General features: G+C 37.0%; 1 protein-coding gene across 4 annotated transcripts in view; it reads left to right on the top strand.

Annotated features, from left to right (window-relative positions):
* LOC140463474 (fibroblast growth factor receptor 2-like) overlaps positions 1-9006 on the top strand; it is a 183425-nt gene that overhangs the window by 2870 nt on the left and 171549 nt on the right. Inside the window, exons 1-3 of one of the 4 annotated variants that reach the window (XM_072557469.1) lie at positions 1468-1593; positions 3979-4043; positions 4426-4476. The gene's annotated coding sequence lies outside the window, so the exon portion shown is untranslated. Of the gene's footprint in view, positions 1-1467; positions 1594-3978; positions 4044-4425; positions 4477-9006 lie in introns of those variants that run through there. The other 3 variants (XM_072557468.1, XM_072557473.1, XM_072557472.1) reach the window with 3 other exon arrangements.

Genomic DNA, 9006 nt, shown 5'->3' with positions numbered 1-9006 from the left:
AATAACCAGAACTTTTCCCAAGACCCCATTCCTACCAATTCCTGACATTGCTAGAATTTGCCTTTATATGCCAGCATAATTTCAGCTTTTTAACTAGACAGCTAGCTTCACTGAGCTGATACTATGAATTTCCCTGAACCTGCAAACCCTACCTTCTTGATTGTCTTTTTCATTTTAGTTGTCCTACTTCTGCGACTATATCACTCAATTTCACATAGCATCTAATCATTGACAGTTCTAGCTCTCTAATTGCTCTGAATAAAACTTTGTTCATTTTGTCCCAACTCCCTGCATCCAACTAACAGGATTATTTTAACAAGATGGAGTTAGCTTCCCTGATTCTTTCCCACTGACTCATGAACCACTGTTTACTGGTTGTGAATTTATTAATAGGTAATTCAATACAACAAGCCCAGGTCTTGTTCCTCGGTAGGATTAAATGTAAACATCAGTGGAACACCCTGTGCCTTGATTGTTATAAATGTACAGGATTGGATACAATTGATTGGATACAAAAAAAGGATTTTGTTACATAAGGAAATACAGATCTTCAGCCCATTACTACTTTGCCATTTCTGTTGAGAACACTGACTGCAACTAAACATGAGGCAAATATGTTGCCCTCTCAGTGGACATTTCCGAAGCAAAATGTAAAAAGATTGTCAGTTGAGAAGGCAGTATATTTATGTAATAAATGGAGCACTCTGAATATTAATACAGGAATGAATTAATGTTGCATGACACAGGACTGGTATTCAGTAACCAAGTTGATTAAATGAACTGGTATAGGTACATACTAAGGAAAAAAAAAGGAGTTCTGATTTGTCACAGTATTTCTTCTCTTCATCCTGTTTCTGGCTTAAACAATGACAGGAAAGCCAGGTTTCATTGCTTAGGTAAAGAGGTATGGTTTTGAATGCTAGTGGTAAGTATGTACACAAATGACAAGTATCTGGCAGGATTGCTCTGCTTTTTATCATACATTTCTCTCCTATTTGATAGATAAATAGCAGAATTACAATAGTTTCTTTCTCAGACTTACTCAATGGTACTTCACATTACATGCTTTAAATAAACACCCAATAGAAATAATATGAATGTCTTCAATCTGTAAAGCATTGAAGATAGCAACAGATGTGGGAGTAGAGCTCTTTTTAAAATAGCTCTTTATAATAAAATTTTTGTTCAGTTTTACATGATTATATTGATAGCAACGATTGCATTTTTCTTGAATATCACCAATGGCATCTCTAAAGCAAAAAAAAGCTTATTCTGTCCTAAGTTCTAATAATCATGCTTTTATCCAACTTCAATCTTTCAATGCACTTTATTTTTGAGAGATAAATTTGAAATTGCAGATAATTTATTTTCTTTTTTGAATTATGAACTTTCCATCCTGTCACCACTCTTACCATTGTACTCATTTCTTCCAGATTGCTTTCTTGCGTTGAAGTACAATTAAATGGTCTGTTTCGCTTACTCTTGGGTCTCTACGTTTCTTCTCTGGCTGCTTTTTTACATTAATGCTTTGGAATATCAGTCCTGCTTATTTGGACATCTCCACATTAAACATTGACGTTTCATCCCTGAGAGGTATGGCTATCCTCCTAACATCTCCAATCCAGTGTGTCTCTCTTAACTACAGTTAAATAGTTTTGTTTCTTTCATCAACATTGGTGTTCCTGGCAGCATTAAACAAATGTCCCTGAAATAAAGGATGACATAAACAATGACAAACTTTGTGCTATAAGACCACAAGAAATAGGAACAGGAATAGACCTCAAGCCTGCCACACTATTTAATAGGATCATGGCTGATCTGAAATTCCTCATGTCCACTTTCCTGTGTTTTCCCTGATTTCTCTACTGATCAAGAATCTATCTCAACCTTAAATACACACAAAGAATTTGTGCTTGCAGCTCCCTGTGGCAAGCTGTTCCAAAGACACTCAACCCTCTGAGAGAAGAAATTCTTCCTCATCTTAGTCTTAAATTGACACTCCTTCATTCTCTGACTGTGCTGTTTGGTCAGAGAATCTCCCAAGAGGGGAAACATCATCTCAGCATTTACCCTGTCAAGCCCCTTAAGAATACTATATGTTTCGATGAGATCTCCTTTCGTTCTTTTAAATTCCAATGAGTAAACTCCCAATATATTTGCTCATAAAACAATCCCTCCGTACTGTGGGATCTCCAAATGAGCATTCTCTGAACTGCCTCCAATGAAATAATATCCCCTTAAATTACGGGACCAAAACTGCTCATATTTCTCCCAAATTTGGTCTAATTAGCAACTTGCAGCAAGACTTCCTTACTCTTATGCTCTAGTGTCAACGTTCCATTAATGTCCTGATTACCTTTGTACTAGCATTCTCTGTTTTGTGCACAGGTTCCCTCAAGTCCTTTTGTGTTGTAACTTACTGCATATTTTCTCTAAATGGATAACACTCTGTTCTTTTATTCTGTCTTGCAAATGAATAACTTCACATTTTTCCACATGATTGAAGATTGTTAAAGTCCTCGTGAAATCCTAACATTTAAATTAGATAAACTAGAAGACCTTTGGGTAAGTAACTGAGCTAGAAACATAAAGAAGGACTGAATGGCCTGAAAGTTTGATTTTTGTAAATCAAATGTACATTTCAAAAAAAATCCTTAATGTGATTGGGGGGAATTGAGCAATAAGTTGTCGCATCTTTGGTTGAAGGCAACGAATTTTGTATGTGTGATCACTCCATACACAGAAATCAGTGAGTGGGATCCAGAGATCCCAAAAGCTTCAATGCAAATATGATGGCACATGTAGAAATAAATACAGAACACTATTTTCTACAATCTGCATCACTGGATTCCTATACCACTCTACAGTATATTTAATCAAACCTGCCATACTAAAGGTGAGTGTGGTGACTGATTGACAGGATCCTAGAGTGTGGGAAATTTGATACATCTTTGAAGTTAGTACGGTGGAAAAATAGCATCAGCTTTGCTAGAAATGTGAAGTTATGTTAGGTAACCTTTGTAAAACTAATATTCTATTTGTAAGTAATGCTAAAATTCTAATAATTGAAAGACGCGATATATTCACTACTCCATAATTAACTAATGTCACACTAGTTAAAGGCACAGAGGCGTAATGGGGATTATTTTGCTGAGAGTTAATATTTCCCTGTATTTGTTAAACTGTGTACATATTCGAGTTGTCCTGATTAGATTCACAATTTTGCCATAGTTGCCTTCAATATGAATTGAATTAGGGACACCTGAAAACAATTAATCCTGCTTCAGTTAATATGTGATTAATATATATATATGGGTGGTCCATGCAAGAAGAATTTTTATTCTGAAGGAAAGACTGGATGATTGGTGAGCAAAACTGTTACAAAATATTAGAAGTTATAGTCAAGAATTGGGTTATAGTTGAGAATTTAGTTGATTCTTTTCCTGTTTTACAGCTCTGTGCCAGTTAAGGCTGAAGTGTAAAAGCCCAATGCTTGCTTCAGGATGCCTTCCCAAAGTGGTAGTCTCTTCAGTGGACTGGGGATTGGGTCTCTTGTGCCTATGATAACTGACTCCACATGCAGCCTGACCAATGGTCCTTGAAAGTTGCATTTCCATGCATTTGGTTGTTTTAAAAAGTTTTGTGCCTCAAGAGCTCTTTAATTCCATCTCTTGAAAGCTGTTTTGTTTTGGGCGGGCTGTTAGTCGCTAAACTCATTGCAGATTTTGGAAGAGGACTAAAATGTGGATTTTAACATGGTTAATGTGTGCATAAACATTTAGGGAGTGATTGAGTCAAGGGTATTTTCTGACACATTCACTGTTTATTTTTATGATAAAATATAGCATCAAGACTGTGTTTGGATTACTTGACAGGAAATCGCCTTGTAAATTATTTTGGGATGTGGACTGCAGAGCTGCAAAAGTCCCTTTCTGTGATTTATTAAAATATTTAACAAGTCACTACATTCCTTTCCAGGCAAGATTATGCAATCAATATTCAGTCACTGGGTGCACTGCGTAGGCTTCCAGCACGTACCAAAGGTATGTACTCTACTAATATTGGAAGGATTTGGTGCATGAAAGCTTCAAGCCCCATTTATGACAAACTGATGCGTGTGCAGAGTTTGCATGCCATCACATGTTATGTGAAGTAGAGTCAACAGCTTGCAAGTTTCCCCAAGTAGATTTTAAAAGTTTGTAAATAACTATACCTACTGTTTTGAATTGCATATTTCATAATTGTTTACATGTGTTTAACAAAAGGAAGTAACTAACTCTGTCTAAATTGTTTTTAGTCATTGCTGTCAGTGCAGAATATCACAATAGTTACCATCAGATGAGAATATTGATCACTTCAAATCTTATTTTGACTGTAATGTTTTGAATTGTTTCTTCATGTCAAGTGCTTTTTTGACCATTTTAGATTAAAATGATTTGCCGTGAAGTACTTTAATTGAGAAGAAGGAACCTAAATGTGAGTTTAAAATTCATTTTCAGAAGGAATTTTGATTATATGAAATTCTTAGCCTTAACTCTAAAAGTGTAACTGCAAAATATATGTTTTGATTTCTGCTTCACTACTTTTAGATAAAAATTTAAGCATATGCTTAAATGAAAGGCCACACCACATAGTATTGTTTGGGTGTGGCAAATTCTGAAATGCAATCTGCAGTTGAAATCAAAATTTTTTTTTTCAAATTTAAGATGTTGTTCACAGCCCTTTGTGTAGTGAAGTGTTATAATTATGCTCTGAATAACATGAATTAGCGGAGCAATTCTTTTCAGAATATCAAACAAGTTAACTGAATCACAATCTTATAGTAAAGGAACAGGGACAAATGAGACTGCTTGTTCCAGCAGAATGGATAAAATAAAACTGAAATTGCAAATTAGATTATTAGTACTCAGAACACAAGAAACACAGTTAATAGATTCATCCCCTTCTTCATGCGGATTTCAGGCTGTGATGGACTGCAGGTTACATTAGAACTCTAGTAGTTCAACTGAGAGTCTATGCTTGAACTTAGCCCGTGATTGTCAGCATCTTGTTTGACAGTCTGAGCCAAGTCCAACCCTACTGTCATCCTTCATTGACATGCATGCGTTCAACTGGGAGAGTCAGAAAGCAGTCAAGACCAGGAATCCTGGCCAATTTTTCTACTCTGTCATCCACGGACAATTGTAATGCTGCATTATCATCCAGTTTCAGACCAGTTGGCATTACACTGAGTGCACAAAGCAATCAATCCAAGACCTTCCTGCTTTATATTGTAAAGAGCCAAATTATGCGTTGATTGTATTGTTACTTGCCCATTGACTCAACAGGAAAAGCATATCTGTACAGCTTATTTCTTTCTATTAGTAATGTTAAGAGAAGGTACTGCAGAAAGATTCAGTTTAAACATTATCTAATACATTGACTATAATTCAGTGGAAGTATGGTCTCTATTTTTTTAAATGCAAGTTTATGAAAAATCCCGATAACCATTCTTCATTCAGTTGGTTTGTAGTGACTCATTTGATCCAAACATTTCAATCTTCTTCGTTTATTGTAGATTTTTAACTAGTTATTCTGACAAAGACTCTCAGTTGATCTCCCAGCAAAAGAAAAAAGCGAGGAGAATGCAGCTTGTCTTTTTGAGAAATTGAAATTGTAGCTTTCCAGCAAAATAAAACTCTTAAGGACAGTTGGTTTTGGGGGACGTGAGGGAAAATGTGGTTGGAATAATAAATTACTGTGGTGTCTCTCTATCTCTGCTCTGTTTTTCCTTTTGAAAGTAATTCCTGCTGGTTACCCAGATCTTGTAAAGGGTATTCAGGTACTTAGTGAGTTTTCTTCAAGCAAAGAGAAACTCCACAGTGCCTACAGGTTGAAACAAAAGAAAATCGTGAAGCAAAACATGCAATCATGATTAGGTGATGTTCAGTTTGTCAACGGAGGGAAGAACCCAAGGCCTTTCGATACATTTGGAATCCTGGGAGAGAAACTATGTTCTCCATTCATGGAGTGTGGGTATCGCTGGCTAGTCCAGCATTTGTTGTCCATCCTAACTCCACTTCCTTTGGGAAGGAGTTGTTCAGTTGTTGCGTTGAACTGCTGCAGTCCATATGGAGTAGGTACACCACAATGCTGTTAGGAAAGGAGTTCCAGGATTTTGATCCAATGACTGTGATTAAATGGCAGTATAGTCCCAAGTCAGGATGAGGTGTGGCTTGATGCATAACTTGCAGGTGTTGGTGCTGTTGTGTGTCAGTTGCCCTCTTCCTTCCTTATGGTTGAGGTGGTGAGTTTAGAAGGTGCTGCCACAGATGCTTGATGAGTTAGTGCTGTAAATTTTTTAGATAGTACATATTGCTACTACTGTGCCTCAGTGTAGGTGTGTTGAATGTTGAATGTTGGGGTTCCAATTAAACAGGCTGTCCTGGATGGTGTTAAACTAGAATGATGAATTGTGTGATTTTAGGTATGTGAAATATATCATAGAATCCCTACAGTGTGGAAACAGGCCCTTCAGCCTGACAAGTCCACAGTGCTCCTCCGAAGAGTATGCCACCCAAAACCATTCCCCTACCCTTTTTACTTTACTTTTACCCCTGACTAATGTACCCAAACTACACATCCCTGAACACTATGGGCAATTTCGCATGGCCAATGCACCTAACCTGTACATCTTTGGATTGTGGGAGGAAACCAGAGCAGCCAGTGGAAACCCACACAGACACTGGGAGAATGTGTAAACTCCACACAGACAGTCGCCTGAGGCTGGGATCGAACCCAGGTCCCTGATGCTGTGAGGCAGCAGTGTTAACTACTGAGTTACCGTGCCGCCCCAATAACATTTATTTTGGATTTTTGAGTTTTGAGCTTGTGGCATATGAGTTTTCTGTGTGTCTGAGGGGATTTAATTAATAACGTGCAGGTATTTCGGTGGCCATGGAGATGTTTAAAAGATCCATTAAAGTGCGTTAGGGCATGCTAATGGAAATTTTCTTACTGGAAAGTTTTTGTATGCAGACAAATTAAATTGTTGTGCATTAGATTTTCAGTTTAGAAAGGTCTCACTATAAGAAAAATGAACAGGACTAGGCCATTCAGCCCTTTGACCCTGCTGTGCCATTCAGTAGAGTCATGGTTAATTAGACATTCCTCACGTTCTCTTTCCTGCTTTATCCCTATAATCCTTGATTCCTCTACTGATTAAGAATTTATCTCAGCCTTAAATATACACAATGACTCTGCCCCACAGCGTCTTGTTCCAAAGACTCTCAACCCCCTGAGAAAAGAAAGTCCTCATCTGAGTCTTAAATTGCCACCCCTTTATTCTTCTGGTCCTGGACTCTCCCTTGAAGTCAGAGGTATTTATTTCTTGTGATTTGGACAGCCACCAATAGGTTGTGAAAGAAAACATTTTGGTTTCATTTGGACTGTTTGCCCAAGTCTTTTCTGATACTGGATGTGTAAAATGGTTGCTCCTGAGAAGGTTCCAACTGTTAAGAAAGATGTTACCCCAGTGTGAACAGTTTAATTTGAAACTCCCTGATCAGACATGTTTGGTTACTCCCCTGAAGGGGCATATGAATCTGAGAAAGTGTAAGCACAATTTGTATGACAAATCAAAGAAGAGGTTATCAGATTCTCATGACCAGGAATTGAAGTAAGAGCTAACTTGCACTTTGTGGGAGAGAGAAAGGATTTCTTCCTGGTGTGAGTACCGCAGAGGAATATTTTTGGGATTAATTATACATTACCATGTGTTTCTGAATCTTTAACCATGTTTTATGTAAGTAGTTTGGTTTGTTCAATTTTATCTTTTCTTTTGGCTAATAGACTTCCATTTTATTGTTGAAATCAAATCTGTAGCATTCTATGCTTGTGTTTCAGTGAAGGTTAAAACTGTTTAAAAAAAATGTATCAAGCCAGATTTCAGTCGAGGATCTTGCTTGTCCAGTAATAACATCAGCTGGAATCATAACGAGTGTTCATTTCAAACAATGGGATGCACTTTAATAAGGAAGAACCATGTGAATTGAAATATTTGCAGGTTAACATCAATGAGAAAATTTCAGGGTAGACCAACGGTTTGAGAGAGCTGAAGTAATCACATGACTACAGTTTGGAAGCAGCAGGAAGTTTCAAATAGATAAAGTGGTTGCAGGTTAGAATTGAGAACTAATCAGCTATCAGATCTGCTTTTGATTTGTATTATGTCTAGGCTCATTCTTCTCCCCGTTCACCATGTATTTGGAACTTAAGCCTTTATGGAGAGTTATTGACGGAAGAAAATCGGTTGGCATAAAAGATGCAATAGCTTGTTGGAGACAGCTTTAGCAATGGAACAGATCTGGAAATGTGAGATGAAAGGTCTTAAGCAAGATTAATGATATTAACAGATGAAGTTCAACATGGGATAGATTCATCAGACATGAGAACTAGGAACTGTTTGTATTATATAAAAAGGAATTTTTATCTACCCTGTGGCGGGCTTTAACCACTTTCCAAAAATCCTGGGCTGTGATTATTATCCCCTAGCAGATGGATACCTGTCCACTTTTGACACAGTTTGAGCAGATATTTGAACATGGTTTTCACAAGGATTTCATTGTAACACTCTGTAATATAAATTGAGCAGTTAAAGGTTCTTGAAGTTCAAAACTGGCCAGCTTTTAACTTTCTCATCTTAGCAATCAATTTTTTTGGAAAAATGACTGTTTCCTTTAACACAAGAATTGGATATTATAAACAAGTATACCTATATCATGCAAGCACATTGTCAAGTGAGACAGAATAAGGTGAATTTGATAGATGGTATAACTTTGATATTCACTCCTATATTAGTGATGATACATGCAAAGGAATGAATAATGGAAGCAACCCACCTGAAGCCAAGATTATGATGCTAACAAATGAGCAAAGACCTATTGTCACTCTAAATTGGCTAGCCTTGCTTGAGTATCCAGTTTATGTACATTAAATATTCCTAAAAGTATGAATTTCAAGGTTGTT

This window comes from Chiloscyllium punctatum, chromosome 38, assembly GCF_047496795.1.
Source record: "Chiloscyllium punctatum isolate Juve2018m chromosome 38, sChiPun1.3, whole genome shotgun sequence".
Lineage (NCBI taxonomy): Eukaryota > Metazoa > Chordata > Chondrichthyes > Orectolobiformes > Hemiscylliidae > Chiloscyllium > Chiloscyllium punctatum.
The sequence above is the reverse complement of the archived record's forward strand: the minus strand, read 5'-3'. Positions and strand labels throughout refer to the sequence as shown.